Genomic DNA, 7417 nt, shown 5'->3' on the forward strand with positions numbered 1-7417 from the left:
ATTTAAAAATTCTAGCCACATTTCTAAGTCTAATCTCACACCAGGGGTTACTCTTATTTTGTGTCTAGCCTTTTTAATACCCACTGTAGCATCAATAAGCCTCCTGATAAAAGCTCTACCTGGTGAAACAACCTGACATACAAAGTCAAGTGAGCCTATTAAGATCAATTCTATGTAAAAATCAAAGAAATCAGATAGGGTCTGGCCACTCAATGTCACAGATTTCTTTGATTTTCACAGTATTAACTTTACTTGCACCATCTTACATAATTCCAACCCCACAACCGAATTTCTACCATCCGTTGCCATGGAAACCGACAGCAGTCTATGAGGGCTAATTGAACTGCAAAATTCAGCCCGTTTTGCCCATGTTTTGTCCTTGTGGTATATAAAAAATTGAAAAAGACAACTAATTTTCTCCATAAATCTCAATTCGCCATAAAATTCCCTCCTTATTTATGATATCTATATCCACCTATGGTAAAGAGTGTGTTACTGACCGCTGTACCAATGTATTATAATTTGGCACTTTGCCAAAAAGTGATTTTTTGTTAGATTTCATTGATGAATTTAGATAATTTGGAAAATACATACAGCATAATCAACTGCCATCAAAGGATGTCCATATCAAAGACTCTTAATATATATAAAAAGATTAATGGTGAAACATAATGCAATTGATCTGTAGTAGCATGAAAACTGTAGATTTGGGCATTTTGCCAAAACGGGATTTTTTGTTGGATTTCGTTGATGAATTTAGATAATTTGGAAAATATATACAGCATAATCAACTGCCATCAAAGGATGTCCGTATCAAAGACTCTTAATATATGTAAAAAGATTAATGGTGAAACGTAGTGCAATAGATCTATTGTAGTACGAAAACTGTAGATTTGGGCATTTTGCCAAAACGGGATTTTTTGTTGGATTTCGTTGATGAATTTAGATAATTTGGAAAATACATACAGCATAATCAACTGTCATCAAAGGATGTCCATATTAAAGGTTCCTAATTTATATAAAAAGATTAATGGTGAAATGTAGTACAATTGATCTATTGTAGTACGAAAACTGTAGATTTGGGCATTTTGCCAAAAATTCATACTAATGACAAATAATACAACCTACACCATTTTCAGTTAAAATGAACAATATGAGCAATTGATATTTCAAAAATAAACATGGAGAAGTTTAACATATTAATAAAAATTAGTTAGAGTGATTTAAAAAAACCCATGTAAACATAAACTGTAATCCAGTAGGACCCCCCCCCCCTCCCCAAACACCAAGTAGATTTTGCAATCATTTCCATAAACAAGCTATATTACATGTACTGTATTGTCATGTAAACTATTATCAATAACTATAAAAAGTCTTCTCAAGATATTGGGTAGATACCAATAAATTGTTCATTGTACTACCTTGTATTTGTTGACCTTTGACCTGGAAATCATTAGGGTCATCTACTATTCATAACCAACCAACATATGAAATATCATAATTGAACAACAGACCCAAGATATTGGGGGGACACCATTGCATAGAGTACTAGCTACATTGCACCTAGTCATGTTTAATTGATTGATTTATTGATATTTTCCGCCACACTCAACAATTTTTCAGTTTTCTGGTGGTGCCCAGTGTTTATTGGTGAAAGTGAGAACCCAGATACAATGTACCTGGGAAGAGACCACCGACCTTCCAAAAGTCAGGGCTTGAAGCTAACTTTTTATGTCACCAGTCCAGCCGGACTGATGGGGTATAATTTCAACCAGTCCGCAGAAAAATTTACCAGTCCAACAGTTTTCCAGAAATAATTAAACATGTTTCGTTAATGTTATTAAAATGAAATTTAACTCAATATGTCTTAGACAAGTGGGATTTATATTTACAACTCAGATTTGTCTGATATCTACAAATCAAAGCATGCCGAATGTCTGTATAAAATTCCATAATCATATTTTCCAAAATGATGCTTTAGAAAATTAACCAGTCCCATCGGACTGACTAAAACAAATGTATGTCAGTCCGCCAGACTTTTAACCAGTCACAGACTGACGGGCATATGTTAATTTCGAGCCCTGAAAGTAAATTGGGAAACTTTCTCACTTAATACCAGCGCGAGCAGGATTCGAACCCGCGCCGACTGAGGCCGTGTAATTTTGAACGCTATGCTCCAACCACTCGGCCAAGGAGTGACATTTTTAATCTTTTGACCTGAAAATCAATGGGGGTCATATACTATCAGTGACCAACCCCTGTATGAAATATCACTATCAATCAAAGGGTTCTGAAGAAACTGGTCAGACATCAATTGTACAGAGTATTGTATTGCACCTAGTGACCTTTGGACCAGAAAATCAATAGGTGTCATTTTCTACTGCAGAAACTGCATGAAACTTTAAAATTTATTGAAGTTTGTTCAGTGTTACTGTAATCTATGTTGACATACCAGTAATTAGTAAATTTATAATATTAACACAGAACAACTCATTTTTGCAAAGTTGTTTATTCAACAAACATGGATCACTATGTTATCCAAACAACACAATCATCTTTTTTTTTAAATCATTATAATAGTGATTTTCCTTCAACTGTTCAGTTATGAATCCTTATTCATCAGGGTCACATAAGACACTTGCAGGTTAATTTTGCAATGTTTTAGTTACATTAGTCTTCTGACACCAAAACTTGATCTTAACTAAGTCATGGTGTTTCCTTAGAAGAATAGTTTACTGAATCAGGATGGACTTGTGTCGTGAGGTGTGTTCATTGACTGTAAAACTCGCAGTTTTTTTCCCATTCTCAAGAGCTCTTCTTTGTCTTCTATATCACATAAGAGTCATGGAATGCATCTTCTGCTCTTCAAGTTCTAAAAAATATGTTGAACAAATATTGAAAAGTTCATCTTATTTTTCACATTTTCATACAGTACACACCTAATTCAATTTGATTAAACTAAATTTACATGTACAAGATCATTCATGATGCTAGAATAGTAATTTTACCACTTAATTAATTACTTAGTTGATAGATTATCATGCCCGCCCACCCGTCCCTCAAAAATCATCTGTGAAATAACATAGATTTATATATCTGGCATTAAATTATGCACTTCTGTTGACAAAAACTCGTTTGTCATCAATATATTTCTCAGAAAATAAAAATTAAAAAATAAAATCTTCCCACAGTCTGCCCCATACTTTTTGGTGACCCAGGATGATAATCTTACTAATTAAGTTGAATTGGCCTAAAGGATGTTATGTTTTGATACAGTTTGTATTCATGTGTTTATGCTGTATTGAAGAGCTATTAATAGTGTTAATACTCATAAATTAACAAGATGTCCACAAACCTTATTGGTTACCTGAGTATTAATCAAATTTAAAAAAAAATTCAAAGTATCACTATAGCTCTAAGGGCTACAAAATCCATGTTATACACTATATGACTCTTTTGGACCCACATTCACAACCGTGTGTTTTCGAAATTCGCAATTTTGGTACCCCTTTCTGTTTTTCCTTCATAAGTATTCAGCTTTATTTAAGGTAGTTCCACTCTCCTGTGATGTCATAATATTTTGCGGAGTCAATGATTTAATAAGATTTATGCATAACATGAACATAAATTGTGTTCGAGTCTTTTTCAATAGTTATTGTAAAAAATCTTGTATAACCATAAAATATTTCAAACGTATATGAATAATCAATGAGCTACATTTTTCACAATGCTATACGAGTTATTTCCCCCTGATTACAGGGAGCGCGCATCACATTACTGTCATTCGATAGTGTCAAGTAAGGAATAAATAGAAAATTTGCAATTTCTGATTGCAATCAATTGCCAATTAAGGAATTTTTCTAAGAATTAAGTGTAATGACTTGAAAACAGTATAACTGAACAAAATGTCTTAGTCACTGATTACATGTATGTGGCCCATGTGTGTTTTTCTTGCAAGCAATGTATGGCCATGATGTAACAAAGTATGTAAATATTAACTAGTCCTCAATTTCTTTAGATCAGAATCATGATGTCCTTAGTATATCAGCAATTCTTCATTATTAATTTCTATCAATATTTTCGACAACCAAACACAACAAAACATGCAATAAGATATGCCTAAAACATATACATGTACAACCAACGCATACATGTACATTATCAATTTATCGTTTCTCAATGAACAACACTACTTGTTGCCAAATGTACACCAGATGCCAATAAACAAAGCATGTTAATTATCTTGAATTGGCATCTCTAATGTAAAATTTTTGTTAAAATTTACTTGTTAAGAATTTTCAGGCATTATTATGAAGTCACACCCCCCCCCCCCCCCCCCCCCCCCCCTCCTTATCACATGTATGCTTTCATTGTGCTCTTAATTCTAGGTGTCTGTTGTTTTAAAAACAGACTACTACTGAAATCCTCAGTATTAATTGCATAATTTGGACACAAATAAATGTCAAATACACTTATACCCCCCCCCCCTTCCCCAACTCTACAATTTAACGAAGTGTATATCTGAAAAAGTTTTCTCCATAAAATTGAAGAAATCAAACCCTGGTTCTAAAACAAAATTCTCAATTTTGGTATAGAGCATTTTTAAAAGTACCGTCAATCCAGAGTCTTTAGATTTACAATCTATGTTAATTCCCCTTGTCCCAAAGATGCTTAAAAGAAATTTGAAAAGAATTGGAAGGGTGGTTATGAAGAAAAAATATTAATGTTCAATTAACGTCTTATGATGACTGATGCACACAAATAGCAACATGTAGGTCACTTGAGTGATTCTCAACATTGACCTAATTAGAATTAATCATTTTTACAAATGATACCGAGCTCATACACATGTGTACATATATATGTGCGTCATTGACAACAAAACAACTAGTCTTTTTGAGTATGCTAATTAAATGAAGTAATAAATTTTTTTTTAGAAGTTGTGATGAAAACGTTTCAAGTCATCATGTCGCATAAAAAATGGATGGTCTCCTGTGATTATTCTAGAGAATTCAGTTTCCATGCAGGCTCTATAACCAAGAAACTAAACCCAATGTACCACATTCCCCACATCTATTAATTTGTTTTAGGATTTATAATACTGGGATTCAAAATTTGAATTTCAAATTATGTATTCAATGTGTATGTATTAATGCTGAATATTTACCTCCTCAAAGTCAGCAACTTGGTCAACTCCATCTTTAGGTGAGTTGCACAGTATGATGCTCATACAGCTGAAACACAGAAAAGCACACATTAATTACATAAAATAGTGGTCATGTACTTTGGCCAAAATATGTGATTATTGGATGAAAAAGTAAGAATTCAAAAGTATTTGAATATTTACAATTTACATTTAATATTTTTTGATTTACTTCAGTTGACAGGACCTACATGTATTAAAATTTGAGGGCCCAGTTACAGGACCCAATTCAAAATCATCAGTTTTTCATCATTTAATTTTTCCAAATCAAGTGTCCTAAAGTTCATAATTACAGAGATGAGAAAACTTTAAATCATAATAGTATTTGTGTGATTTCTTCTGTAGATTAGAACGATCACAATTCACATATTAGTGGGGGTTACCACAGGTAAACAAACTTGAAAGTAGCCTGGCTCACCAATATATATGATTTTAACAATCTTTATCTAGAATGCACACAGGCATTCACATGTTTGTTTTTATTGTAAACTTGACAGTCATAGAGAGAGAGAGAGAGAGAGAGAGAGAGAGAGGTCATCACTTAGGATTACATAAATTAAGCCTAGTCCTTTTGAAAATTTCCACATGAAACATGATTTTATAAGTATTCCCCAATTTTTACCGATCCTGAACTCTGTGTAAATGTGATAGGAAACTCCCTGAGTGAATGTTAGGTTGGGGACATACTTAACTAGTATTCTATATTGTACACCCATGCAGTAAATGACAAGACTACTTACAATGTTCAGTCTACATGTATACTACTATAGCTGACTAGCCTGGCTGGCAGTATAAAATAAATTGGGGTTCTCATATGTTTACTAAAAGCCAAATTTTCTGATACATTTTATTCAGCCTTTACTTTAGAATTTGGATTCTAAATCAAATAGAATACTTACGTCAATACAAGTTCCAACACGGCAACAGGCAGGGCTTTTTCATATTTTCTATGAATATGTCTGTCAGCCTTCTGTTTCCCTGGTCATTTTTTTAGTCGGATGTGATGCAATAAAGCGTTAAATTCCACAACATTTACTTTTTCTACGAATACGTAGACGATTGGATGCTAGAGTCCGGTGACTATGGCAAAGATCAAACGGATTTGTATTCCATGAAATAAACCGGAATCCTTTAGCACAATTGAAGATAAAGATCGGGTAGTGAATTAAGTGAACAAAGAGCATCTGATATTGATAAACTTCTGAAGAACAAATTGAATAAAAACTCAAATTTCCACCTCCTGCCATACTGAAAACAAATGAAGGCTGTTCATATCTCCAATACAAGAGAGTGTTACAAAGGGCAATAACTCTTTCTGGTGTATTTTGGTTTGTGCACCAGAAGAAACTACTGGTTTATGTGTTTACCTTTGGTTTCTCCACAAATGTGTTTCTGTACTTTTTTAAAGTAAGATTCAATACATTTTACTAGCATGTGAGTTTACACCAAATGACTGGGCAAATATATTTTATCCCTCTCTAAAAATTACACATATCAAACCCTTATACATCATAAAAATAATTATTTCTATTGTTTTCAAGGATTAAATAAATATAAAAAAATTTCTAAAAGCTAGAACCTAGCTCAAAATAATTTTTACAATTGTTGTTTTTATGAACAATAGCGTTTAATTTTTTATTATTCAAAATATAACATACATGTGCATATCTTGTCCAGCTGTTGTTAGAGGATCGGTTTCCATGGCAACCGTTGCTAAGTCAAACCTTTGCATGTCCTTTTTGTTTTATATCTATCATAATATTGTTACACACAAAGTTTCATAAAAATCTGTGACATACCGTGGCCACTGAATTTTGATAGTTACATAGAATCAGTCTTAAGAACTGCAGCTCCTGTAATGTCAGTTTTTTAACATGCAAAGTTGTTTGTAGTTGACTACGCAGTTCCGTTAATTTGTCCTAAGGCAGGCGCATCTGCATCGCTGCTGTATCAAATTCAATCCCTAAAAATGTTAAACATGTCGTCGGCTCGACAGTCTTGTCGTCAGCTATGGGAACCCCCAATTGCGCACAAACCTTATGAAAAATTAGCAAAGTGTGACTGCATGTTCCGTCTCCTGACTTGCCCCCAAACAAAAAGTCATGTAAATAATGAATAATATTGGAATTGAGGGACTTTTTACAGACCAACAAGTGTAGGAATGTGCTGAATCGGTTGAATAAAGCAGAAGACAATTTTGAGCTAAATGGTAAA

At 33.4% G+C, this 7417-nt stretch overlaps 1 long non-coding RNA gene across 1 annotated transcript; it reads right to left on the bottom strand.

Annotated features, from left to right (window-relative positions):
* Positions 1-2287: 2287 nt before the first annotated feature.
* LOC125675987 (uncharacterized) lies at positions 2288-6447 on the bottom strand. The gene is made up of 3 exons (XR_007370730.2): positions 6103-6447; positions 5168-5234; positions 2288-2872 (listed from the first exon to the last, which is right to left on the bottom strand). It is a non-coding gene; the product is annotated as an uncharacterized LOC125675987 (long non-coding RNA).
* Positions 6448-7417: the final 970 nt, after the last annotated feature.

This window comes from Ostrea edulis, chromosome 1 (assembly GCF_947568905.1).
Source record: "Ostrea edulis chromosome 1, xbOstEdul1.1, whole genome shotgun sequence".
Lineage (NCBI taxonomy): Eukaryota > Metazoa > Mollusca > Bivalvia > Ostreida > Ostreidae > Ostrea > Ostrea edulis.